General features: G+C 37.6%; 1 protein-coding gene across 5 annotated transcripts in view; it reads left to right on the forward strand.

Annotated features, from left to right (window-relative positions):
* MAP3K20 (mitogen-activated protein kinase kinase kinase 20) overlaps positions 1-27,744 on the forward strand; it is a 197,771-nt gene that overhangs the window by 15,902 nt on the left and 154,125 nt on the right. The gene's annotated exons all lie outside the window — the stretch shown is intronic.

Below are 27,744 nucleotides of genomic sequence, written 5' to 3' on the forward strand. Positions count from 1 at the left end.
CTTTCTCAGGACTGAGATACAACATGGTTGTCACATTCAGTTTGGTACCTTGAGAATAAAACTACTTGCAGAGCTGACCTGCAGGGACTCAGCAGCATTGATTACTTCAGTAGCAACCCTCTGGAGCTGGTTTTGGTCATTTCTATTTACATCCTATTTTGGCTAATTATTGTTCAGTATCTTTTCAAGGGAACTTTCCCATAAATATCCTTTAATCTCCCTGGATGATTTCATTTTTTTTGTTAACTGCTGCCAGTGATTCATGGCAATTGATTAGAGAAGGAAACCCAAATGGTAGCACTTTGTGAGTTTGCTCCCAGCAGTGCTGTGTAATTGTGTGATCATCAGCTAGCTGTGTTTCCAGTTGTTGAAGCCAGGTCAGAAGGACTAAGATCTCTCCGCTTTAGGGTATTGGTGGGTTTTTGGAAGGCATTAAGAAATGAGAGCTGTTAAGGCCCATCCAGAAAGGTACAGGGTATAAGAAAGTTACTTTCCCTTTCCCCCGTTTCTCGATCAACAAAAATTTTTAATGGTAGCCATGTAGTAAATCCATGTCTTACCTTGGACTGAACCTAGTCCTTTTAGCTGGTCAATTCATGAAGTCCTTTATAGGAAGCATTATTGTCTCCATTTTATCCATTGGAAAATAGAGCTTTGAGAAATGTATTAAGCTGCCTTAGGAGGGGCAAATGAAATACAGGAGGCCAGAACCCCTGCTCTTTGGTTTTTAACTCTGAAACCTCTAATTGACCAGGTACGAAGAGAAAACTAAACCAGCTCCATCCATTTACAGAGTTATTTATAAATATCCTAATATTTTTAGGTTTCGGATTGTACAACTTTAGCATAAGGAACATGTTCTTACACAATTATTGGACGCGAGAAAGATTTTATGAGACATGAAACAGATTTTGATAGGAAAATATGAATTGTAACCCATTTACTCCAACACCCTGTTCCCAAGCTACGTACATAATACCTTTTCTTCTGTTCTTGGGAGAGCCAGGAAAGTGACATGAGAAAGTACCGGAGTGAAAGCAGGAATTGGAAACTGCCAGATCCTGCTTTTTTGCAGGTATTTAACCTAAATGTAGATAATGCAGAAATTGAGTTGATTCCAGTACACTGCAAGAGCACAACTCATAAACCTGCAAGTAGGAAAAACAAAACCCCCACTTCTTCTTTGGGGCTTAGTCAGTGATTGTGAATGATAAAGAGAAACAGCAAATTATGGCAAAGCACCCCCATTTGTACTGGATCAGCATGAATTTAAGATGTACAGAGTTATGGCAAGGGTTGGCAGTTACTAGCAAGGAAATATACATTTCTTATGTAAATAATTGTCTGATTTATGAAATGTGTGTGGCTTCTAGCTAGGTGTTTTCTGAGTGGTAAGATAAAGGCAGTAAACCCTGAATTTTTTCCAAATTTATATATCCAGTTCCATGTCAGTTGGTTGTTTTTTGCCAATGAGTTTTAGGAGCAATGGAACATTTAATAAAACATTTGCAACTCATTTCATGTGACTCTTTAAGAGCAATTTAATATTAGACTGAATATATGTTCTGTGAACTTAGGGAAATGTGGAGAAAATATATACCAAACTCTTTAACTTTGTTTATGTGAGAGGAGAAAGGAAGACTATTTACTTTCACTTTATTTGCAGGCCTCTAGTGTAGTGAGTATGTATTACTTTTCTCTGTTTTAGTGAGTATGATATTACTTTATTTAAAAACAAAAAAGGAAGACTGTATTTACTTAAAATCTTTTTTTTTTTTTTTTTTTTGAGATGGAGTCTTTCTCTGTTGCCAGGCTGGAGTGCAGCGTCGCAATCTTGGCTCACTGCAACCTCTGCCTCCTGGGTTCAAGCGATTCTTCCGCCTCAGTCTCCCAAGTAGCTTGGGCCACAGGCGTGTGCCACCATGCCTGGCTAATTTTTTTTGTATATTTAGTAGAGACGGGGTTTCACCCTTTTGGCCAGGATGGTCTTGATCTTGTGACCTCGTGATCCGCCCGCCTCGGCCTCCCAAAGTGCTGGGATTACAGGTGTAAGCCACCATGCCCGGCCTACTTAAAATCTTTAGCTCTTTAAAACTTTATTAAAAAATTTCTTTAAACCTAGAGAAAAATTACAAGAATAGTACCATGAACTCTAGTACACTATATTCTTCCTCTAGACTCATCATTTAGTAGCATTATTGGCTTTCTCTGTCTATATTATTGATTTGTATGTATTCATATATAGTGTATAATTTTTGCCGAACTGTGAGAGTACATTACAGATGCCATGTACCTTTATCCCTAGATACTTTAGCATCTCCCAAAACACAACCACAGTACAATTAACAAATTCAGAAAATTTAACAATGATAACAACAATAATGTTACTTGTTACACAGTCTATATTCACATTTTTCCAACTTTTGCAATGAGAGTTTTTGATGGTAATTTTTCCAACCCAGGATCCAATCCAGGATCATATATTACATGTAATCAACATGTCTGTTCAGCCTGGCTTAATCTGGAACAGTTTCTCTGTCTTTTCTGTCTTTTAAGATGCAGACATTTTGGAAGAGTATAGGACAATTGTTTTGTAGAATGTTCCTCATTTGGGGTTTATGTGATTTCCTCCCCCAGTCTCCAGCCTAGTCAGAGTTTATGTAGTTTTGGCAGGGAAACTACATAGGCCATGTGTCTTTGGTGTGTCTTAATGGGTGTCTTGTGATGTCAGTCTCATTATTGGTGATATTAATTTTGAACCCTTAGTTAAGAGAGGTTTACCCAATTTCTCCACAGTAAAAGAAAATACCTATTTTTCCTTTGTAATTAATAATTAAGCTATGGGTAGAAACTTTGAAGCTAGGTAAATATCTCTTCTCAGCAAACATTCACTAATGTTTTTAAGCATCCATTGATGATTCTTGTTTGGATTAAATAGTACTATGATGGTTTGCTGTGCAGAAAGTAAAAAGTTATAGCATAAGTGAGTCTGCCCTTCTTATTTTTTTCTTCCTTTATTCATCCATCCATTCATGTATTTATTGTTTGATTGTAGACCTGAAGACTTTGAAATTCAGAATGTTATAATCCATTAGTGTTATTCATTTTCATGCTTAAATTATCCCAAATTTAGCAAGCAAGAGCTCTTTCCAGCTGGCTCCTGTGTCCTTTTGATATGTCACCATCATTTTTTGATGATTTTCTTCAGGCACAAAAAGATGTTCTAGGCTCATCTAGTTCCTGTCCCATTCCTGGAGTCAGCAATGTTTTCAGGAAGCCCTGAGTCAATATACCTGATTTTGGAGTATGATATTTAGGAACCAAGATTTGGTTAATAGGATTGTTTACTTTAGACTTTTTTAAAAAAGAATATTGTCTTTTTGGCAGAAATTGTGGCTATATCTCACATTAAATGCTTTCATAAATAAAATTTATTTTATTTCATATTTTACATCATAAATATGAAAAAATTCATATTTTATTTCATAAATTTTATTTATGAAAGCATTTAATTTGAAATGTAAAATCATGTCTGGTTAGCTAGAATCTGTGATACACTGCTATTAGAAATGTAAATTGGTAAACCTTTCTGGAGAAGAGTTTAGCAAGATGTATCAAAAATCTTAAAATGTTTACATCTTTGGGCCAGAAATCTTACTTCTGGGACTTTATCCTAAGGAAATAATCAGAGATGTGCAGAAAGCTGGATATAATAATAGGAGTCTTCTCAGATGTGTAAGGTGAAGAATTGGAAGTTACAAATTATGTTGCAGTTATATAATTTATTTCTCTTCCATTTGGAAGAACATTTAGAAAGCAAGGAAAATGCTGATTATATAATGATAAGTGGTGAAAGCAAATTACAAAACATTATATATAATATAATTCCAGGTATAGGTTTTGTGTCTGTATGGTGCTTTTATTTTTCTTATGGTGTACCTTGTTTTTTGTATTTTCCTGTGATGATTTTACATTTCTTTTCCCCCCAACATTTTATTGTGAAAAATTTCAAACATAAAGAAAAGGTAGCCGGGCACAGTGGCTCAAGCCTGTAATCCCAGCACTTTGGGAGGCCCAGGCGGGCAGATCACGAGGTCAAGAGATTGAGACCATCCTGGCCAACATGGTGAAACCCATCTCTACTAAAAAATATAAAAATTAGCTGGGCATGATGGCGCACGCCTGTAGTCCCAGCTACTCAGGAGGCTGAGGCAGGAGAATTGCTAGAACCCAGGAAGCGGAGATTGTAGTGAGCCGAGATTGTGCTACTGCACTCCAGCCTGGCGCCTGGCAACAGAGCAAAACTCTGTCTCAAAAAAAAAAAAGAAAAGAAAAGGTAAAAAGGTTTTGTAGTAAATATTTGCATACCTACCATCTAGTGCCTATCATTAATATAAATACTTGTTTTATCAAATGTATATGCAGCTATCTACCCTTCCATTTATTAATTCATTTTGATACATTTCAAATAAGTTGCAGGCATCAATATGCTTCTGCTTAAATACTTCATCATGTATATTTTTACTAGAGTTCAGTATGTGTTTGCAGCTTTATTTTCTTCTGGGTAAAATTTACCTAAGTTTTGAGAAATGTAAATACCATATGACCCACATATTTACATATTTATAATTAGAAAATATGTAACATTTTAAGATTTTTGATATATAATTACATTTTTATAATCAGAAAAATTCAGTTTAAAAACATATAGCTGAGACAATCTATGTCACTTTCTAAAGATGTCCAAGTGAATTGAGTTTTGTAAACTCATTGGTATATAACACAGCACTAATTTTCCAGTCTCAGTATGTGGCTTTAAAATGTTTAATGTTTACTTTCATCTCGCTTTTTCATAGCAGTGCAAGACTTCAGTTTAGCTTGTTTACATTATCTGCAGATTTACTTATAGTGTACTATTTATTTCTGTTTTAAAAAGTATTTGTAATAGGAGAAAAAAATATAACCTTAAGAATATAAACTGAAGATAAGGAAGCTGCTATTGTAGCTTTTCGATGAATTCCAGATGAGCTGGGATCAAATTGAACTGCTTAGGCAGAAATATAAGCGAGGAGTGGAAGTGGTACAGGAAGACATTGTGACTGCAATGTCCTGTATACAGCTACTGGCCCAGAGGAGAACACTCCCAACATGACAGAGTTCACCAACTTGAATGTTAAATTTTAAAAACAATTGGCTGGGTGCAGTGGCTCACACCTGTAATCCCAACAATTTGGGAGGCCGGGGTGGGTGGATCATGAGGTCAAGAGATCGAGACCATCTTGGTCAACATGGTGAAACTCCATCTCTACTAAAAATACAAAAATTAGCCAGACATGGTGGTGTGTGCCTGTAATCCCAGCTACTCAGGAGGCTGAGGCAGGAGAATCACTGGAATCGAACCCAGGACGTGGAGGTTGCAGTGAGCTAAGATCGCGCCGCTGCACTCCAGCCTGGCAACAGAGCGAGACTCCATCTCAAACAAATAACAACAACAAAATTAATCACAGCAGCTTAATTTTACTCTTGCAATATATTTAATGATACATTGAAAAAGATATGTCTGTACATAGTATTTTTTTGCTGTCTGAAAGAGAGAAACCTGACAGCCTTTATGTTAACCTGAAACCTGTTGATATTCATTTGATATTAGGAAACCACATTTAAGTATGAGATATGAAAGAAACACAATTCCTTTTTACTTTCTCAAGAGAATCAAAAGGAAGCAGAATCCTTAAGAGGTAATATTTAAGGTCATTTCTTCATCTGTCTTGGCTTTTGTAAGATACCACTACCCTTATTTTAAAAGAAAAAGCATCCTACCAAATTTCATTGCTTTAGAAATGTTAGAAGCAAGATAAATTGAAGTTTCAAAATTATTCCACATTATAAATATTTATAGATAAGGAGAGAAGATAAGCATGTTAAACTGATTATAATAACAGGAACTATCAATAACTTATATAAAGGAGAAAATATCTGTGTGAAATAGGAAATATAATCTTGAAATTGACAGAGAACCAAGAGCTAAAAATAAAAAGCTCTGATTTTACTGAGTTAATCAATATGATATTGTTTAGTGATTTATGGAAGGCTAGTTAAATGTTATAACTTTTTTAGCTCATGGGAGGGAGACCCTTCTTCTTTTCTATGCAGTTCGGTTGCTAACTTTTTATTAATAAATTCTCTACATTTGTTTTAATTGTAAGTGCTATTTTAAATATTTCCCCCTGCCCCCAAACACAATAGAGAAGAATAATGCTACATTTAATTTTTTTGTAAATCTTCTCAATATTTAAGTGTATTGATGGGACCAATACAAATAAAAATTAAGTATCTTAGCTATTTGACAACTGCTACTGAGTCTGGCATAGTTTCTGTAATAACTTGTCCAAAGCAGTGCTCAAGAGTGGCCACTGGTAATGTTAAGCATCAAGAGAGCTGTCTTGACCATACCAGAGCTAGCATTTTAAGTTGGTACAAGTTGAGCATCTTTAATCTGAAAATCTGAAATTCAGAAAGCTCCAAAATCTCAAACTTTTTGAGTGCTGATATGAAACCACATTGGAAAATTTCACACATGACCTCATGTGACAGATCACAGTTAAAATGTTGTTTCATGCCTAACATTATTTAAAATGTTATATAAAATTACCTCCAGGTGTAAGATATACACGAAACATTAATTAATTTCGTGTTTTGACTTGGGTCACATATCCAAGATATCTCATTGTATATACGCAAGTATTCCAAAATCTGATAAAATCCAAATACTTTTGGTCCCAGGCATTTTGGAGAAGAGATACTCAAGCCTTTTCACATGTACCCTTTTATGGCTGAAGAATGTTTGTTACAGCATCTCCACATGCCTAGCCTCTTCTCCTTCACTTAGGGGTCCCTTTGTGAGTTATTATTTAAAATAATCTCATATAAAATTTTTCTCTCCCCTGTTAGAATTTACTTGTTCTGGATTTTATCCTTTTAGGTCAGTGGTTCTCAAAGAGTGGCCCCTGGACCAGCAGCATTAAGCATCACCTGGGAATTTGCTAGAAATGCAAATTCTTGGGCCGCACCCCACACCAAATGAGTCAGAAACTGGGAGGTGGGACCCAGCAATCTGTGTTTTAACCAGCTTTCTAGTTGTTTCTGATGTCCACTAGAGTTTGGGAGCTACTACTTATATTGTACCTAGCCAATCATATGCCAAATATAGACACATATTCAGTTTGGAATTTTGGGTACCTTGTCAAAAGGTGATGGAGAGGTTTTTGCTCTTAGAGGCCTTTAGGCCCTTAACTTCCCCCATTGTAGATGATCACCAATGCACGTAATGAACTAAAGGCTGACTTAGGAATGGCAATGTACATGAAACCCCAGGCAAATATTTCAGATTCCAGCCCCTTCCCACACAAGTGCTAATCTGACTTTCCACCTTTTATTTTTCCTCCCTCCCTCCCTTCCTTCTTTCCCTCCTTCCTTTCCTCTACTTTCTTCCCTTACCCTTAGGCTGGAGTACAGTGAGCTCACTGCAGCCTCAAACTCCTGGGCTCAAGCCATCCTCCCAGCTCAGTCTCCCAAGTGGCTGAGGTCACAGGTGCAAGCTCTCTCTTGGCTGTTTTTTGTTTTATTTTCTGACATGATCTCTCCACTCCTGTCCAAATGTTCTTCTGCATTACTTTTTGTATTTCTGTAGCCTTGTTGACATTCTTTCCTTAACTGGTAATACCTTTGTCTTCTCTGTCTGGGCAGATCCTGCCTATTCTTCAGCTATAATTATTTCCTTCTCTATGAAGCATTCTCAGTCATACAACATATTTTCTCCTTCTCTTCTGAATTTATACCAATAACACCCATATGACTAATTTGACAGATGGTTAAAACTGCCTGTGACTCTGCATTCCAGTGAGAAATTGCCACCTAATTTTTCATATGAACATGCCATGTCTTCTCATCTGAAAAGCAGGGCTAATGATAGTACCCATGTCATAGAGTTGTTGAAAGGATTGAATGAGATCATACACATGAAATATGTAGAAGAGTGCTTGACTCATAGGAAGACTTGGATAACTGTTAACTATCACTGGCATCTTCACAACTGTATCCCTGAGTCAGAACAGCAGCTAAATGTCATCTTTTGTGAAAATTTTAATTAGTTGATGTCCAGGCTGCATGCTGAGAAGGAATCAGATGCCACAAATACAGTCAGCAGCATAGACCGCCTGGCAAGGCTCCATGTGAATGTGGATGGGCAAGTGCATGTGTGGTACATCTGATGTCCTGTCGTAAGCTCTCTGAGGGCACGACTGTCTTTGTAGCTGATGCTGTCACCAGATTGGTCCTCATCACTCTACCAAGTACAGCTACCGCTGTGAGCCTGAATTTGGTGAGAGGCTTTACACCATTGCCCTCTTCTTCTTCACAGTCACTTTCTAAGACTATAATCTGCATTTGATGAAAACTAAGGCTCAGGGAAGTTAAGCAGCCTGCCTAATATAAACAGCATCAATCACGTGTGTCTTCCTTGCCAGCCTCACAACAGCTGCCACTTTGCTTTGCTCCCAGTGAACGCTGAAGTATTTGTTCCTTGATACCTGGTATTGTGGCACAGTAGACATCACTCTCATTCTTGTTCATCTAGGAAAGGTATCTCATATTGACATACCTCCGTTTTCTTCATTTACTCTGCTTTGAGCTGTGAAGAGGGTAGAACTCATGTGACTTTACTGTGTCACTGTAAGTACAGTAACACACTTGCATTCACCTACATAGTAACAAACTCTTAGGTATTGCCCTTGCTCCAGGGTTCCTGATGTATGGTTTTTATAAATGCCCTTGCTTTTATGCCTTTTAGACTGGCATGCCATTTCTGCTTAAGGAATTTTAAACAAGTCACTGTGCAGTGCTTTAACATGGTGCTACATATATAAATCATCATTTTGTATTAGAGAGTAAGCAATTTAAAATAATGGATCATTTTATTTGATGATTAACATAGTCATCATCCAGAAGTATATATTGAACAGCCATCCATCACTCCGCTCTTTTCTACCAGACGTTTCTGTTACTGGGAGCTTGTAATCTAAGACACTCCAAGGTGAACTGCTATAAAGGCAATAGAGGAAATTGGACACATGATGAGCAAATAAAACTGTTAAATGAGTAACGTGTATTACTGATACGTCTGAAGATAACGCAAACCTTAGGAGAGAGGTCAGTGAGGAAGAACCACCAGAAAGGCTTCCCCTGGGACCAAGAGGAGTTTAGAAAATTACCCGAATTATAAATAATGTTCTTACCATGCTATATGAAATGTAGTTACATTCATTAAGACAAACACCACTCTATGTTTTTTTAGATTAGTGTGACCATAAAAATGTTTTATTTGCGAGCCAAAGCCCCTAATCCTTATTTTTGCTACTTAGTCTTGAAAAATTTAAAAAAATCCTTTTCAAGCTTTGTTAGATTATATATTTACCTGCACTTGGAAGTTATTTTCGGTTTGTCTTATGAGAAACATGGCAACTGTTATTCACCTTTTCATTAAAGTATTATTGATTTCAGCATATTGAGAAAGAAACATTTCAGTTAGTTAATATTTGTTCTATAGCCATGCTCAAAATATTATGCTGAAGTAAAACCAAGTAATATATTTCAGTAAAAGTGTTACAGCCTGACTAGCTGATGTTATACAAAGCTAGGCTCTTGCTGTTAGAAGGAAAATAGTATACAGCATGAATTCAATTCCTGAGAAACTCAAAGCCTCATATAGAGAATTTAAAAATTGAAAAATTGGAGGAAAGAAAAAGCAGCCCATAAGCATTTAAGATATTTTCAGAATTGATATGACTGGCTTAGTCTTCAAAAATAGCATTATCTCACTTGAATATTTAAAAAGTACCTAGAATTTTCTTCTCTGTTCTGTAGTGAAAACGGGAAGTCACTGACATGAAATTACCCAAGAAGTACTCCCAATTAGGACATCCAGTTTCTGTTTGAACACTGCCTTTGATGACATATGAGATGCAGGCTGCTCTAGTTTGGAACAGTTTCTTAGAATGCCTTTTATAATGTAACTTCCAGCCATTGATCCTGGTCCCTGCCACTGGGGCCGTATACAACAAATGTTACCTTCTTCGATGTACCTTATTGACCTTTGTACTTTCTGGACTCTACACAGTACCTGGTCCACAATAAGCAATCAATAATGCATAGGATATAAATGAACAGAATAAGAAACATAATGATCATATCTCAACTTTCTCTTCTTTGTAAGATTTATAGAAAGGTTTCACTATTGCTGAATCTAGAGAAAAAAATAAGAGCTTGCCATTCCTAGCCTACTTTATAGCCTTTCTTCTCCATGTTTGGCTGATTTTTTGAGTTCTTAATAAGTTACTTTGTCTTTGAATGAAGGGTTCTGTTTTATAGCAGCTAGAAAGGATTTTCCTGGCCATGGTTCTTATCTGGTTTGTTTTTGAACATATTTCTCAAAAAGGAATCCAAGTTATTTTTTTCTTAGCCCTGCTAATACGAGATGTTCACTGATTTATGACCTGAGAAAAATTAAGGTCTTAAATGAAATGAGACTGCCAGAATTTTAATGACTTGAAAATATGACTCCTATCCTTGATACTATTCTTCAGGAAAATAATGCTTGGCAGAATTAGGTGCATTAGAGAAGCAGCAGTGCTAAGTATAAAAATGTTAGAGGGAAAAGACTGTGTGGTGGCTCTGCTTTCCAGAGATTGTATTCAGCAAGTAATGGATAAAATCAGCTGATTTCATGACATTTTAAAAACATGCCAAGCAGTGCTTCCTTTAGTGGGACACTGAATTGCTTCCATTATTGAAATATAGAATCTACCTTAAGAAATATGCACTCATAGGTGGGCAGATCACCTGAGGTCAGGAGTTTGAGACAAGCCTGGCCAACATGGTGAAACTCCACCTTTACTAATAATACAAAAATTAGTCAGGCATGGTGGTGCATGCCTTTGATCCCAGCTACTCAAGAGGCTGAGGCAGGAGAATCACTTGAACCTGGGAATTGAAGGTTGCAGTGAGCTGAGATCGCACCATTGCACTCCAGCCTGGGTGACAAGAGAGAAACTCTGTCCAAAAAAGAAAAGAAAAGAAATATATTTTTATTTTAATCACTGGTGGGTATTTTTAAATGTAATCCAAAGTTTAGTTAGCATCTGCTGCTGAACAAATTTTTAAAGTTGTGAAAGTGGAAGACTTTTTCTCCCTAAAACCTCAGAATGTCTTCTTAACTACAAAGTAGAGCCTAGGCCCTGAAGTGTGGCTTGCGTTCTTCCATGGGAAAAACTTTATGAGCAAAGCAACCTGGGGATTGTGGCTAAGGCCAGGACACCTCTCAGACCAGTGAGGCTCTGTGGGAAATCCTGATTCTAGATACACTGACCTCAAGTGTTGACCAGACCAAAAGCAGATTTTAGGAAGAGACCAAATTAATTAATATTAAATGGATTTGGGAGTATAGAGTGTTAAAAATTTATACTCTGGCCTTGTTTCAAAAACGATTGAAGATTATTAGCAGATAAAATAAAGTATATTTTAAAGTGCAGGAAGGCTCTGTGTACCTCCAAAATCTCTTTCACCTATACGTAAGGTGAGGAAATAGAAGAAAATTGACATTTCTTTTGTTTCTGTTATTTACAGCTACTATTCTAAGCACTTTACATAGATTCTCCATTCAAGCCTACTGCTAACACCTCAAATTTTATCATGTAACTTTATTCTTTAAGGTAGTTTCCCATAATAGAACTGCAGATCCCACTGAAAGAGGTAACTTTACATGTGAATAATACCTTGAAGCGCAAAACATACCTGATTTGTTTCCTGAGCACATATTTTTCTAGGTGAGGAGGTGCATACTTGACACTGTAGGAAACTGTGACATGAACAGATTCTGAGGTAACTTTCTTTTCTGTTATACAGCCATCCAGCAAATATTGAGTATTTATCACATGCTCAGTACTATTCTAGATACTGGAACTACACTGGTAAATAAAAGAAACAAAGATTCATGTCTTCTAGAGTTTACCTTCAAATGTGGGGAATAAGAAAATAAATGGTGACCAGGGACAGTGGCTCATGCCTGTTATCCCAGCACTTTAGGAGGCTGAGGAGGGCAGATCATGAGGTCAGGAGATCAAGACCATTCTGGCCAACATGGTGAAATCCCATCTTGACTAAAATACAAGAAATGAGCCAGGCGTGGTTGCAGGCACCTGTAGTCCCAGCTACTCAGGAGGCTGAGGCAGGAGAACTGTTTGAACCTGGGAGCCAGAGGTTGCAGTGAGCCAAGATTGTACCACTGCACTCCAGCCTGGGCAACAGAGTGAGACTCTGTCTCAAAAAAAAAAAAAAAAAAAAAAAAAAAGAAAAGAAATGAAAAGAAATGGTATGTCAACACATTAGAAAATATAAGACCTATGCCTGCCAGGGCTAGGGGCTGAATTTAATGATTCATTTCCAAAGATTCAAATATAGAAAAGGAAAAGTTAGTAACTTTACAGTGAACCAACATGACAGATGCCTCCTTAACCAAGTGATGATGGCTAACACCACTAGTGATAAGTCATGTTAATCACGTGTATCCCACATATGATTTGGTGAGAAAAGCACTTTACCTCTGAGGTTTTCGTCCCCTAAACCCATAACCCCAGTGTAGTCATGAGGAAAATATCAGGCAAACCAAAGCTGATGGACAGTCACCTGGCCCCAGGACTCCTGAAGACTTTGAGGTTTTGGGAAACAAGGAAAGACTGAGAAACTGTCACAGACCAGGAGAGATAAGGAGACATGATGAATGTACACAATGTGGTATCCTGAATTGGATTCTAGAACAGAGAAAAAGATGTTGGTGGAAAAAATAGTGAAATGTCAATAAAGCCTGGAGTTCAGTTCATAGTCATGTATCAGTGTTGGTTTCTTAGCTTTGACAAATATACCCTGGTGATGCAGCATGTTAGCATTAGGGGAAAACAAGGCTAGAGGAACTGTCTGTACTATCTTTGCAACTTTTCTGTGCATCTAGAATTATTCCAGAATAAAAAGCTTATTTTAATTAATATAAGGGGAAAATAGGGCAGAGTAAGATAGATCAGGAATGCCAGAAGGGCTAGGGTTCAAAGTTGAGTGAGTTGGTCAGGGTAGGCCTCACTGAGAAGGTGACATTGAGTAAAACCTTGAGGGAATTAAGGGAGGGAACCATGCATGTGGGATAAAACATCCCAAAGACAGGCAAATGCCAGGTGGGCGCGTGCCTGGTGTGTTGGAGAAATAGCAAGGGGGCCATCATAGCGGGAGTGCATGAGGAGGATGGACAGGAGGCTGGGCGAGAGAGGCAATGAGACCAAATGGTTTTGGACCTTGTAGGCAATTATAAGAGCTTCCGACCTAAATTAGAAGGAAATGGTGAGCAATTCAATGCTTTGGAGTAATGACATGAAATGGTTTGATTTACATTTTCACATGGCCACTCTGGGGACTTTGTCGAGATTACATGGGACAGAGACAGGGGACCAGTCACGACTCTATTACAGTAATCTCAGTGAGAGATGTTTGTATCTGGGGCCAGGAAGGTTGCAGTGGAGGCAGTGAGAAGTGGTTGCATTTGGGGTGTGTTGTATAGATAGAGTTAACCAGGTTTGCTCGCTGATTGGGCATGGGCTATGAAAATAATCTAGGAAGTCTCAGAGGTTTTGCACTGAGGAGATGGAAGATTGTGCATAGGGGCAAGGGAAATCAAGAGGGGTTAGGTTTGTGAGCAGATCGAGTTCTTTTTTGATACAAACAGTGAACAATTAGAATCTGCCATCTAAATGCCATTTACAGTGTAATAAAAATATGAAATACTTGGAAGCAACCTAAATGTCCATCAACAGATGAATAGATAAACAACATTTATTATTCAACCTTAAGAAAGAATACAATTCTGATCCATGCTACAACATTGATGAATTTTGAAAAACGTATGCTAAGTAAAATAGGCCTAACACAAAAGGACCAATATTGTACGATTCCACTTATATGAGGTACCTAGAATAGGTAATATTTAGAGACAAGAAATAGAATAGAGATTACCAGGGGCTGGGAGAGAGAGAGTGGGGAGTTACTGTTTGATAGGTATAGAATTTTTGTCTGGGATGATGGAAACATTCTGGTAATGGTGAGAGTTGCACAACAGTGTGAATGTACTTAATGCCCCTGAATTATGCAGGTAAGATGGTTTAATTGGTAAGTTTTATGTACTATAATTTTAAAAACAAAGTTCTATTTATAGAAAAATGAAATGCTGACGGTGAAATTTAACAAAAATCTGTGTAAGATCTTTATACTGAAAACTATAAAACATTGCTATGAATACATTTAAAAAGGAAAGATATATTTATGGGTTGGAATATTTTTATTCAGATGTCAGTTCCCCCAAAATTGATTTGAAGATTCAGTATAATCCCAAATCAGAACACAGCCAGTTTTTTACATTTTTTGTAGAAATTGATAAGATTTCTAATAAGATTATAAGATTTCTAATGCCATATATCCATTCATCTGTTGATGGACATTTAGGTTGTAAAACATATGGCAGTGAAGAAGACCTAGAGTAGCCACAATGAAAGAGAAGAGTAATGATGGAGAACTTGTACTTCAAATGTATTTCATTGCTTACCATAAAGCTACAGTAGTCAAGATAATATGGCATTTGTGTATAGATAGACTAGTGGAACAGAAGAAAGAGTCTGGAAATAGGCTGACACATATTTGGTCAATAGATTTTTGACAAAGGTGCCAAGGCAATTCAGTGAGGAAAAGGGTAACCATTTCTAGAACTGGTGCTAGAACGATTAATGTCTATATTTAAAAAATTGAAGTTCAGAACCACTGAACTAGGGAAATGTAGCCAGGCTGCTGAACTTCGGTCAGGTTGTGTATTTTCTTCTTCTTTTTTTTTTTTTTGAGACAGAGTTTCGCTCTTGTTACCCAGGCTGGAGTGCAATGGCGCGATCTCGGCTCACCGCAACCTCTGCCTCCTGGATTCAAGCAATTCTCCTGCCTCAGCCTCCCGAGTAGCTGGGAGTACAGGCGCGCACCACCATGCCCAGCTAATTTTTGTATTTTTTTTTTTTTTTTTTTGAGACGGAGTTTCGCTCTTGTTACCCAGGCTAGAGTGCAATGGCGCGATCTCGGCTCACCGCAACCTCCGCCTCCTGGGTTCAGGCAATTCTCCTGCCTCAGCCTCCTGAGTAGCTGGGAGTACAGGCGCGCACCACCATGCCCAGCTAATTTTTGTATTTTTTAGTAGAGACGGGGTTTCACCTTGTTGACCAGGATGGTCTTGATCTCTTGACCTTGTGATCCACCTGCCTCGGCCTCCCAAAGTGCTGGGATTACAGGCGTGAGCCACCGCACCCGGCCCCAGGTTGTGTATTTTCTTCAGCCATATTCAGCTCAACAGTTGCAGGAGTGGAATAAACAGAGAATTGGATTTCTTCAGGGTTGTGGTTTTCCTGAGTGCACTCAAGTAAAAGCAGAACAATGACATTGAGGATGGGTGCATGGGAAGGATTCTGTGATTTACCATGGGACTTAAGCTAGGTGAGGAGGGAAGGGAAGACTTCGGGGAAGGGTGCAACTCTGATAAGGTATAGGAACAGGTAATGGTAGGTCAAGGGATTACTGGAGTTTAGGTGCTAGAGGCAGGAGGCTGTAAATATAGAAAGTGGTGGTCAGCAAGTGGGAGAGCCTGGATTTTGGGTTGTAGAGAGGTGCAGTTACAGGTAATTCAGGGTCTAAGTCATGAGCAAAGGAATTCGTGACTGTGGTAGGGTGAAGGACTAGGGTATTGCAGGGGAAGAGTTCCAAGACTTGAAAGAACAGGGTCTGAGGGTCATGTAAGTGCATGAAAATTCCTGCACCCAGACAGGAATAGTAATTGGAGAAAGTGACAGTGAGCTGGGGCTAAAATCATTAAGAAACACGGGAGTGAACTAGGGATTGGTACATGATGGCAACAGTGAAAACTCATGAATGATGCACTCTCATGATGGAAGATTCAGCTTTTGGGGGGTGGTAGGAAAGAGTACTGTCTGGAGGTGGTAATGAGGGGCTCCCTGCCAGGCTCCATGGAGTAACTGCTGAGAGACAGAACAGCAGCTATTGTGAGGGCCAGGCTCTGGACAGAGGAGGCAAGAGAAGGTTTAGAAGAGGTTCAGGTTGGGGGGATTTGTGCAGGGGTTTCAGGAGTTGAGGAAAGATGGGAGGAGGATCCAGCTAGAATACATGGGGTCCTGTAGGGATTGGCGGGAGAGGTGAGGGGCAGCTGGAGCCGGTTGTCTTCTGGTGCTGACCTGCACAGGGATAAGGGGACCCGGATCCCAGTCCTGGAGTATTCCGCGCAGGTGGTCATGACCTGGCTGCGGGGGGAGGAAGGATAGTTAGGCCTCCTCTGGCCTCAGAAGTTGGACCTGGAAAGGAGCATATTTCCTATGAAGATCTGTTTAATGACAGAAGGGATCTTCCACAGACTTACCTTAACTTCTGGTAGTGTGATTTGTGTAATCTGGAATTAGTCAGTGACTCTGTGCAGGTAAGTGTCTGAGAACAAGATAAGTCTTGAGAAACTAGGAAACCTAAAACCAGTAAAAACTTCTTGCCAGCATGTCCTTAGTGGGGAATCAATCTGTTGACAAAGATGACAGTCAAAATATACATGAAAACTGTGGAATGGATTTTCGTGTATGTGGGTTTTGTTTCTTGAGACAGGGTCTGGCTCTGTCACCCAGGCTGGAGTACAGTGGAGCAATCTTTGTGCACAGTAGCCTCCACCTCCCCGGCTGAAGCCATCCTCCCACCTCAGCCTCCTGAGTAGCTGGGACTACAGGTGAGGACCACCAAGCCCGGCTAATTTTTGTATTTTTGTAGAGACAAGTTTTCCCTATGTTGACCAGGTTGGTCTTGAACTGACCTCCAGTGATCTGTCTGCCTCAGCCTGCCAGTGTGCTGAGATTACAGGTGTGAGCCACCGTGCCTGGACTATTTACATGCTTTAAACTAAAATGTATGTTTTAAAGAACATCTTCTGTTTTGGGCTACAAATGGAGGCATTTATGCAACAGGCTCATGTTTAGGAAGCAACATGGCTTCATGTTTACGAGCCTGGGCTTTAGTGTCAGACCATGTAGACTCGGATGCTGGCTCCACTACTTGTTAGATTTATGGGAAAGTGACTGAACCAAGCTTTAGTTTCCTCTTTTATAAAATGTGGATAATAATAGAGTCCACTTCATCAGGCTTTTATGAGGACCACATGAGGTAATCTGGGTACGTCCACCCAGCACAGTGCCTGGCTCTCTACTTAGCTCTCAGTCTGTGTACCTGTGGTGGTTAGGACTGATTTCAGCAGTGGACAGTCAGAACACATTTGAGATTCCTCCTCTCCCCTGTGACTTGTTAGCACTATTTTTCAACATAACTTGCTTTTATAAGACACATAGATAACTAGCTATCTGCATCATCCTATAATGTAACGTTTCCCAAACTTTTAAAATCTTTGTTCTCTATGGTGGTTTCTCGCCCTTGTTTTTTGTTTTTTTTTTTTAATTTTCTCGCCAGACAACAATATTTTGTCATTTACTTACTATATTTTGTGTTATAAACTGACATTTTTTAAAAAATCTCTTTTTAACTCCACATGTTCTGTCCACTTTTCTTGTCCTCTGGAAATTGAGATCTCTCACTTAGGAATCATTATCATATAGGATCGTTATGATTGCATCATAGAATAATTTGGAGATATTTTTCCGTGTATAAGATTGGTAGAAATGAGAAGGACTGAGAACACTTATAGCTGGTGAGGGAATGGGATAATGGGCATAACACTTTCTTAGTGGAAGTCTAAAATGGGACAGCCTTCCAGAAGACAGTTTGAAAGATTGACAGAAGTTTTAAAATGAAATACCTTTGACCTATCATCCTCACTTTTAGGAATTTGTTGTAAGGAAATAATTGGAAAAGTGCATGTGCATATGTATTAAGAGTTGTGTATGGCAACACAAATCAGCAACAGTGATCACATTGTATTTTTATAATCAGAACAAAACAATAAAACTAACCAAAGGCATGGAATCTTACATGTGGGACAGAGACAGAAAAAACATCTTTATAATTAGTCTGTTTTGTACAGATTGGCAATTCACCCTTCTGTTGAGTTTTCAATCATGCAAAGTACCTTGAAAGTACACTTGCATGCTTTTGATATTTTCTGCTTCAACTCTCCTAGAATGTCATTGATGGCCCAGAATTTTAATCTCCTTACTTACCTTTTTTTCCCCTCCCAGTTTATTTGCTATCATGAAGCTCAGCAGATATGTGGTATAAAGTAAACATGAATTCTACTTGAGAGTTTCTCCAGGTCTTAACTGGTAGCTGAAGAAATACTGCAGACATTTTAACTTAAATGTAACTTGAATTTATCTGGGCACTAGGCACCTTCCTTTAGTATTCTTTAAGAATACAAATAAAACTTTCGGTTACTAAGCAATAATGCTTTAGGATTTTGCCTTTGTTTATAGCTTGCTCCACATCTGGTAATTATAAAAGGGAGAAATCTATATTTGCTCTGTAGGTGAAAACCAGTACTTGTCACCAGTACATGAAACCAATACTTGGGTGGTATTTGAAATGTGTCTTTCCTTTTATTATGGTGGGGTTTTTTTTTTTCTGTTTGTTTTAGTAAACCCATAAAGGTTCTGGAATGTCTACCCACAGACATTTGTCAAGTTGAGTAAGAAGAAATTTTCCTTTTTAAGAACTGTATATAAACAGAGAAGTATTTCACACCTGTTTATCTTAGCAGGGTCTGTAGAGAGAGGGAGATAGATTCTCCATTAACTCTTTCATTCAGAGGAGAGTTTAGAAAAGACAGTGTATGGTGACCTTCTCTGCTCTTTGGAAGAACATTGAAGCCAGGTAGAAGGGCCTGCTGTTTGTGTCTACAAACAAAAAACTTTCCTAAATTTCTACTTTTCTTGTTGAGTACATCTGTACAGTTCTTTTAATTCACATAGCTGAATTGTGTATAATCATAAAATGCTAATATGATATTATTTTCAGAAACATACTTTAGGGCTTGTAATTTTTTAAGAAATGAAAACCATCTTTCAGATTGGGTTCCCATTTGATGGAGTAAATGTCTTTCTCATCCTACCTAGTAGATGGGGCAACCTAGTTGGGGGATGGGGCATGATATATTTGTCTCCCCCAAGGGGATGTTTAATGATCCTCTTCATTTTAAGATATTATTGTCAAGTCAGTAAAAAGTAGGAAATAAGGGGGAAAGGATTCGCTGTTTAATAAATGGTGTTGGGAAAACTGGCTAGCCATGTCCAGAAAGCAGAAACTGGACCCCTTCTTGACACTTTACACTAAAATTAGCTCCAGATGGATTAAAGTCTTAAACATAAGACCTAACACCATAAAAAACCCAGAAGAAAACCTAGGCAAAACCATTCAGGACATAGGCATAGGCAAGGACTTCATGACTAAAACATCAAAAGCATTGGTAACAAAAGCCAAAATAGACAAATGGGATCTAATTAAACTCCAGAGCTTCTGCACAGCAAAAGAAACAATCATTAGAGTGAACCGCAACCAACAGAACAGGAAAAAATTTTTGCAGCCTACCCATCTGACAAAGGGCTGATATCCAGAATTTACAATGAACTAAAACAGATTTACAAGAAAAAAACAAACAAGCCCATTCAAAAATGGGCAAAGGATATGAATAGATACTTTACAAAAGAAGACATACATGAGGCCAACAAGCATATGAAAAAATGCTCATCATCACTGGTCATTAGAGAAATGCAAATCAAAACTACATTGAGATACCATCTCACGCCAGTTGGAACGGCAATCGTTAAAAAATCTGGAGACAACAGATGTGGAGAAATAGGAACACTTTTACACTGTTGGTGGGAGTGTAAATTAGTTCAACCATTGTGGAAAACAGTGTGGCAATTCCTCAAGGACCTAGAAATAGAAATTCCATTTGACCCAGCAATCCTATTACTGGGTATATATCCAAAGGATTATAAATCGTTCTACTATAAGGACACATGCACACAAATGTTCATTGCAGCACAGTTTACAATAGCAAAGACCTGGAACCAACCCAAATGCCCATCGATGATAGACTGGACAGGAAAGATGTGACACATATACACCATGGAATATTATGCAGCCATCAAAAAGGATGAGTTCATGTCCTTTGTAGGGACATGGATGAACCTGGAAACCATCATTCTCAGCAAACTGACACAAGAACACAAAATCAAACATCTCATGTTTTCACTCATAGACAGGTGTTGAACAATGGGAACACATGGACACAGGGAAGGGAGCACTATACACTGGGGTCTGTTGGGGGGGAATGGGGGGGACAGCGGGGGATGGGGAGCTGGGGAGGGATAGCATGGGGAGAAATGCCACATATAGGTGAAGGGGAGGAAGGCAGCAGATCACACTGCCACGTGTGCACCTATGCAACAATCTTGCATGTTTTTCACATGTACCCCAAAACCTAAAATACAATTAAAAATAAATAAATAAATAAATAAAAAATAAAATAAAAAGGACAAGTTTTGATAAAAAAAGTAGAAAATAAGTAAAATTATCTTTTTAACTTTAATGAGAAACAGCTATTTTAATACAACTTTATATATAAATAATATATAAACTAATATATGTCAAATATATGTTAATATTAATTTAATATAATTAAATTATAATAAATATAATTTAATTATATTAAATATATAATATATTTAATATAAAATACATATTTATATATAAAGTATATATATTATTTATATTTAATATAAATAATATATATTTAACATATATTACAGTTTATATATTTATATATAAGGTTGTATATAAATATACATATATAAAAATATATACATATATAAATATATATTATATGTGTATATTTATATACAACTTGTATATAAATATGTACATTATACATATATAATATACATATATAATATATGTATATTTATATACAACTTGTATATAAATATATATATTATGTTTATATATTATATATACTTATATATACACATATAACTATATGCATATATATATATACATATATATATATATATATACGTGTATATATATATATATATATATATACATATATATATATATATATATATATGTGTGTGTGTGTGTGTATTTGCTTTGTCACCCAGGCTGGAGTGCAGTGGTGCCAGCATGGCTCACTGTAGCCTTGATCTCCTGGTCTCAGGTGTTCCTTCTACCTTAGCTTCCTTAGTAGCTGGGACTACAGCACATGCCACCATGCCTGATTAATTTTTAAAAATGTTCATTTTTTATTTTAATTTTTTCCATAAGTTATTAGGATACAGGTAGTATTTGGTTACGTGAGCAAGTTCTTTAGTGGTGATTTGTGAGATTTTGGTGCACCCATCACTGGAGCAGTATACACTGCACCATATTTGTACTCTTCTACAAGAAGAATTGGTACCAATCCTCTTGACCCTATTCCACAAGATAGAGAAAGAAGAAACCCTCACTAGTTCATTCTATGAAGACAACATCACCCTAATACCATAGCCAGGAAAGAATATAACCAAAAAAGGAAACTACAGATTGATATCCTTGACGAACATAGATGCTAAAATCCTTAACAAAATACTTGCTAGCCAAATCCAACAACATATCAAAAAGATAATCCAGCACGATCAGGATGGTTTAACATATGCAAGTCAATAAATGTGATACACCACATAAACAGAATTAAAGACAAAAATTATATGATCATTTCAACAGATGCAGAAAAAGCATTCAACAAAATCCAGCATTCCTTTATGATTAAATCTCTCAGCAAAATCGGCATACAAGGGGCATACCTCAATGTAATAAAAGCTATCTATGACAAAACCACAGCCAGCATAATACTGAATGGGGAAAAGTTGAAAGCATTCTCTCTGAGAACTGGAAAAAGACAAGGATGCCCACTTTCACCACTCTTCTTCAAAATAGTACTGTGGAAGTCCTAGCCAGAACAATCAGACAAGAGAAAGAAATAAAGGGCATCCAAATCAGTAAAGAGGAAGTCAAACTGTTACTGTTTGCTGATGATATGATTGTTTACCTTGAAAACCCTAACGACTCCTCCAGAAAGCTCCTAGAACTGACAAAAGATTCTGCAAGGTTTCTGGATACAAGATTAATATACACAAATTAGTAGCTTTTATATATACCAACAGCAACTGAGCAGAGAATGAAATGAAGAACTCAACCCCTTTTACAATAGCTGCAAAAAAAAAAAAACAAAATACTTAGGAATATACCTTACCATAGAGTCAAAATACCTCTACTAGGAAAACTATAGAACACTGCTGAAAGAAATGATAGATGACATGAAAAAATGGAAACACATCCCATGCTCGTGGATGGGTAGAATCAATATTGTGAAAATGACCATACTGCCAAAAGCAATCTACAAATTCAATGCAATCCTTATCAAAATACCACCATCATTCTTCACAGAATTAGAAAAAATGATTCTAAAATTCACATGGAACCAAAAAAGAGCATGCATAGCCAAAGCAAGACTAAGCAAAAAGAATAAATCTGGAGGCATCACACTACCTGATTTCAAACTATACTATAAGTCCACAGTCACCAAAACAGCATGGTACTAGTCCAAAAATAGCCACATAGACCAGTGGAACAGTATAAAGAACCCAGAAATAAATCCAAATGCTTACAGCCAACTGATCTTGGACAAAGCAAACAAAAACATAAAATGGGGAAAGGACACCCTTTTCAACAAATGGTGCTGGGATAATTGGCTAGCCACATGCAGGAGAGTGAAACTAGATCCTCATTTCTCACTTTATACAAAAATCAACTCAAGATGGATTAAGAACTTAAAAGACCTGAAACTATAAAAATTCTAGAAAATAACATTGGAAAACCCCTTCTAGACATTGGCTTAGGCAAGGATTTCATGACCAAGAACCCAAAAGCAAATGCAATAAAAACAAAGATAAATAGGTAAGACTTAATTAAGCTAAAGAGCTTTTGTACGGCAAAAGGAACAGTAAACAGAGTAAACAGACAACCCACAGAGTAGGAGAAAATCTTCACAATACTAATATCCAGAATCTGTGACAAACTCAAACCAATCAATAAGAAAACAAAAATTCCCATTAAAAAAATGGGCTAAGGACATGAATAGACAGTTCTCAAAAGGAGATATAGAAATGGCCAGCAAACATAAGAAAAATGCTCAGCATCACTAACGATCAGGGAAATGCAAATCAAAACTACAATGTGATATCACCTTACTCCTGCAAGAATGGCCATGATCAAAAAATCAAAAAACAGTAGATGCTGGCATGGATGCAGTGAACAGGAGACACTTCTACACTGCTGATGGGGATGCAAACTAGTGTAGCCACTATAGAAGACAGTGTGGAGATTCCTTAAAGAACTAAAAGTAGAACTACCATTTGATCCATCAATCCTACTACTGGGTATCTACCCGGAGGAAAAGAAGTCATTATTCGAAAAAGATACTTACACATGTTTATAGCAGCATTGGGTCAAAAACAGTTGCAAAATCATGGAACCAACCCAAATGCCCATCAGTCAACGAGTGGATATAGAAACTGTAGTGTATATACGATGGAATACTACACAGCCATAAAAAGGAATGAATTAACAGCATTTGCAGTGACCTGGATGAGACTGGAGACTATTATTCTAAGTGAAGTCACTCAGGAACGGAAAGTCAAACATCCTATGTTCTCACTGATAAGTGGGAACTAAGCTAAGCTATGAGGACACAAAGGCATAAAAATGATGCAGTGGACTTTGGGGACTTGGGGGGAAGAGTGTGAGTTCTTATGTGCTGGTGAGTCTGCTGAAGGCAGCAGGTGGTTGGTGAGTTCTTATCCATTCTACAGTTCTGTGTCTTTTAAGTGGAGCATTTAGGTCATTTACATTCAGTGGTAGCATTGAAATGTAAGGTACCATTACATTTATCATGCTCGTTGTTACCAGCTTTGGTTTTTTTGTTTTTGCTTTTTAATTTGTATTTTTTTTAAAGGTCCTGTGTGATTTATGCTTTAAACAGGTTCTGTCTTGATGTGTTTCCAGGATTTGTTTCAAGTTAGAGCTCCTTTTAGCAGTTCTTGTAGTGGTGGCTTGGTAATGGCGAATTCTCTCAGCATTTGTCTGAAAAAGACTGTATCTTTCCTACATATATGATACTTAGCTTCACTAGTTACAAAATTCTTGGTGATAATTGTTTTGTTTGAGGAGGCTGAAGCTAGGGCCCCAATCTCTTATAGCTTACAGGGTTTCTGCTGAAAAATCTGCTGTTAACTTGATAAGTTTTCCCTTATAGGTTACCTAGTGCTTCTGTCTCAGAGTTCTTAAGATTCTTTCCTTCATCTTAACTTTGGATAACCTCATGACGGTGTGCCTAGGTGAAGATCTGTTTGCAATGAATTTCCTGGAAGCATGGCTGGGAGGCTTCAGGAAACTTGCAATCATGGCAAAGACAAAGGGGAAGCAAGCATATCTTACCAGGGCAGAGCAAGAGAGAGTCTAACTTTTAAAAAAATTTTGTAGAGACAGGGTTTCGCCGTGTTTCCCGGGCCAGTTTCAAACTCCTGAGCTTAAGCAATCCACCCACCTCAGCCTCCTAAAGATCTGGGATTACAGGTGTGAGCCAGTGTGCCTGGCCTATTATATATTTTGAATTGATAAGTAAAATGGTACGTATTCATGCCGTACAACGAGATGTTTGGAATGGCTAAATCAAGCTATTTAACATATGCATTAGTCTCACATACTTATGATAGATCTGTTGGTAAGATCACTTAAAATATACTCTCTTAGCAATTTTCAAGTATACAATATATTGTTACAAACTGTATCACCATGACGTACAATAGATCTCTTGAACTTACTCCTTCTAACCAAAATCTCTTGTCCTTTGGCCCTGTGCTCATCAAAGCTGGTTTTATATGATTTCTAAATCAAAATTGAGTGGGTCATCTTTGACTGAATCAGTTCCTTAGCCACAGAAACATCAGTCTCATTTTTTCATTTGCTGCCACCCCTCATCACTGAATTTTTTTTCCCACAAGACTACTTAAATTGCTTTGGCTGCAGTCTCATTCCTTCATCTGGCAAACAATCCCACCTTCCCTGACTTTATCACCTGTCTTGGTTGCCGTCTGCATCCTGTCTCTGACCATCATCAAGTGAATTTGCTGTCCATCCTAATAACCTCGGAGCTGACTGCAGACCTCTTACTACCACCACCCCCTTGATGACCTTCAGCTACACTTCCCTTCAGCCACTGATTGGTAAAAAGCTTAGGACCTTCAAAATGGCAACCCTGCACTTCCCTTCCCTGCCTATAGTCTATCTCACCCAGACTCTGAACAGTAAATATTGTGAACATTTAAACATCATATGATTTTACATAAAAATCTGGATTCCTAGCTTCCTTCAAAAAAAGCAGACTGGATTGTTGTTCTTAAATGGCAGCAGCAGTGGGGATTTCATTGATGGGGACTTCATTGGTGAAGGCAAGGCTCATTTGGAGGTATTAGTTCTAAAAGATTTAGGAAAGGTCAGTTCTATTATTTTATAACTTTGTCTCATGTAGTATAAAATTTTCATTCACATTTAACAATGCAATCAATAAAAGAATTGGTATTTTTAAATTTTATCCATAAAGCATATCTGAAAGAAGGAGGAGTGTTTAAGTTGAATCTCTTAAGAGTGCCAGAAGAGTTCCCTTTTTGAAGTGGGGATATGTACTTTTAAACTTTTTCAGTTATTATTCATTATTATTTTTGAGACAGGGTCTCACTCTGTTGCCTAGGCTGGAGTACAGTGACACAGTCATGGCTCAATGTAGCCTCAACCTCCGGGGTTCATGAGATCTTGCGACCTCAGCCTCCTGAATAGCTGGGACCACAAATATGCACCATCATGCCTGGCTAATTTTACTTATTTTTTATTTGTAGAGATGGAGTCTTCTTATGTTGCCCAGGCCGATCCTGACTCCTGGGCTCAAGTGATCCTCCTGCCTTGACCTCCCAAGTTTTTGTGATTACAGGCCACCACTCTAGCCTATTTTTTTCTAATAAAAGTATACCAAATTTTATTTTTAGTTGCACAAAAAGAATTGATTAGTAATTTTCAAGATTACACAGTACAGAATAGAACAAATGTGAAGATACTCTGGGGGAGTGCTCATCTAGAAAATGCATCTGAATACGGCAAATACATAAAAATCATTTTTGGCTACAGAAGTTTTTGTTAATCACTTCTGGCATTTAGCACAGAGACCCTCTCCTTTCTCCTCCTAAGTTATATATAGCCCTTCCCTGTGTCAGGTGATGTCATTTGCTCATGAATTCATGATGTCATTCTTTCCTGCCTGTCATTCATCAAAGTTAGGAAGATAAGAAGCGGGTGGTAGATGCTCTAGGGGGGTGGCAAATGGAAAGACGTGAGTACAGTGTCAAATGTCTGGTATGGCAGGAGACTTACCCCAAGGGGTTTTCTGTTCTTTTTACAGTTATAATTAGAAAATTCTGGCCCTGAAAGCTTACTACCAGAGCCAGCTGTTATTGTTTCCATCATTTTACAAAAAGAGAAGTCCAGCCATTCGGTAGACCTGAAGATTAATTACATCTCATCTCTTTTCTCTTTGTAATCCCATTTTCCTCCAATCAAGTCAGGTTATTTCTTAGTTTGTTGTGTTGTTTACATTTAAGAAGATAAAAATCCTTCTGTAAATAGATGTGTCAGAATGAGATGTGAATATATCTCTAACATGAATGAATCTAGTTCAGGGAGCAAGACCTAACCTGTGGAGTTTATGGACCTGTTAATTTTTTGAAATTGTTTCTCAATTTTTGTCTTTGTTTTATAAGTTTGTGGTAGGGGAACAGTTTAGAAAGGCAGCAGGTGTAACATATCAATATTTTGCATTTTGGTTTCTTGGGGTGACTGTGCATCTGATTTTGATTCTTGAGGACATGAGCACTTGGAGCCACAAGCATGTGTGTACGTAGACAAGCACACCCCTATATTCTCCACCTTTGGTGTTCATAAGGCCTTGTTCTGAGTACCATGATCTTACAGCATAAAGTAAAGCATGGATTAGAGAATGTATTTGGCAAGGAGGTTTTCTGGATTCTGTGAAGGTGAGAGATTCCTTAATAGCCAGGTTTAACTTAGAAGTCAGCGATAATCATGATAGTTGACCATCATTTTTTGTATTTACATTATCTTGATATGTCAAAATTGATTTATAACTGTCATCTTTCATTCAAGGAATTAACTTTATCCTGTCATTTTCTTAAAATGTTATCAAATTAACATAAGTTAACATGGTTCTAGAAGTAGCTATAATTAAGTTTTAGAAGTGTACAGTTTATCAATTGTATATTCTGTCAAATGGATAATACCATGATATAGTAGATGCTTCAGTATGAAAACAGTAGATTGTATCAATCAGAGTCAGAAACCACACCAGTAATTTGAATAGGGAAACTTTAATATTAAAATTATTAACTAGTAAAAGAGAGTTAACTTTTAAAAGACTCTAAAGAATATGGGACTAGCAAATGTAGGGAACAGCTGCTA

The sequence above is a fragment of the Aotus nancymaae genome, unplaced genomic scaffold, assembly GCF_030222135.1.
Source record: "Aotus nancymaae isolate 86718 unplaced genomic scaffold, 86718_ANA_hifiasm-v0.15.2.pri h1tg000008l, whole genome shotgun sequence".
Lineage (NCBI taxonomy): Eukaryota > Metazoa > Chordata > Mammalia > Primates > Aotidae > Aotus > Aotus nancymaae.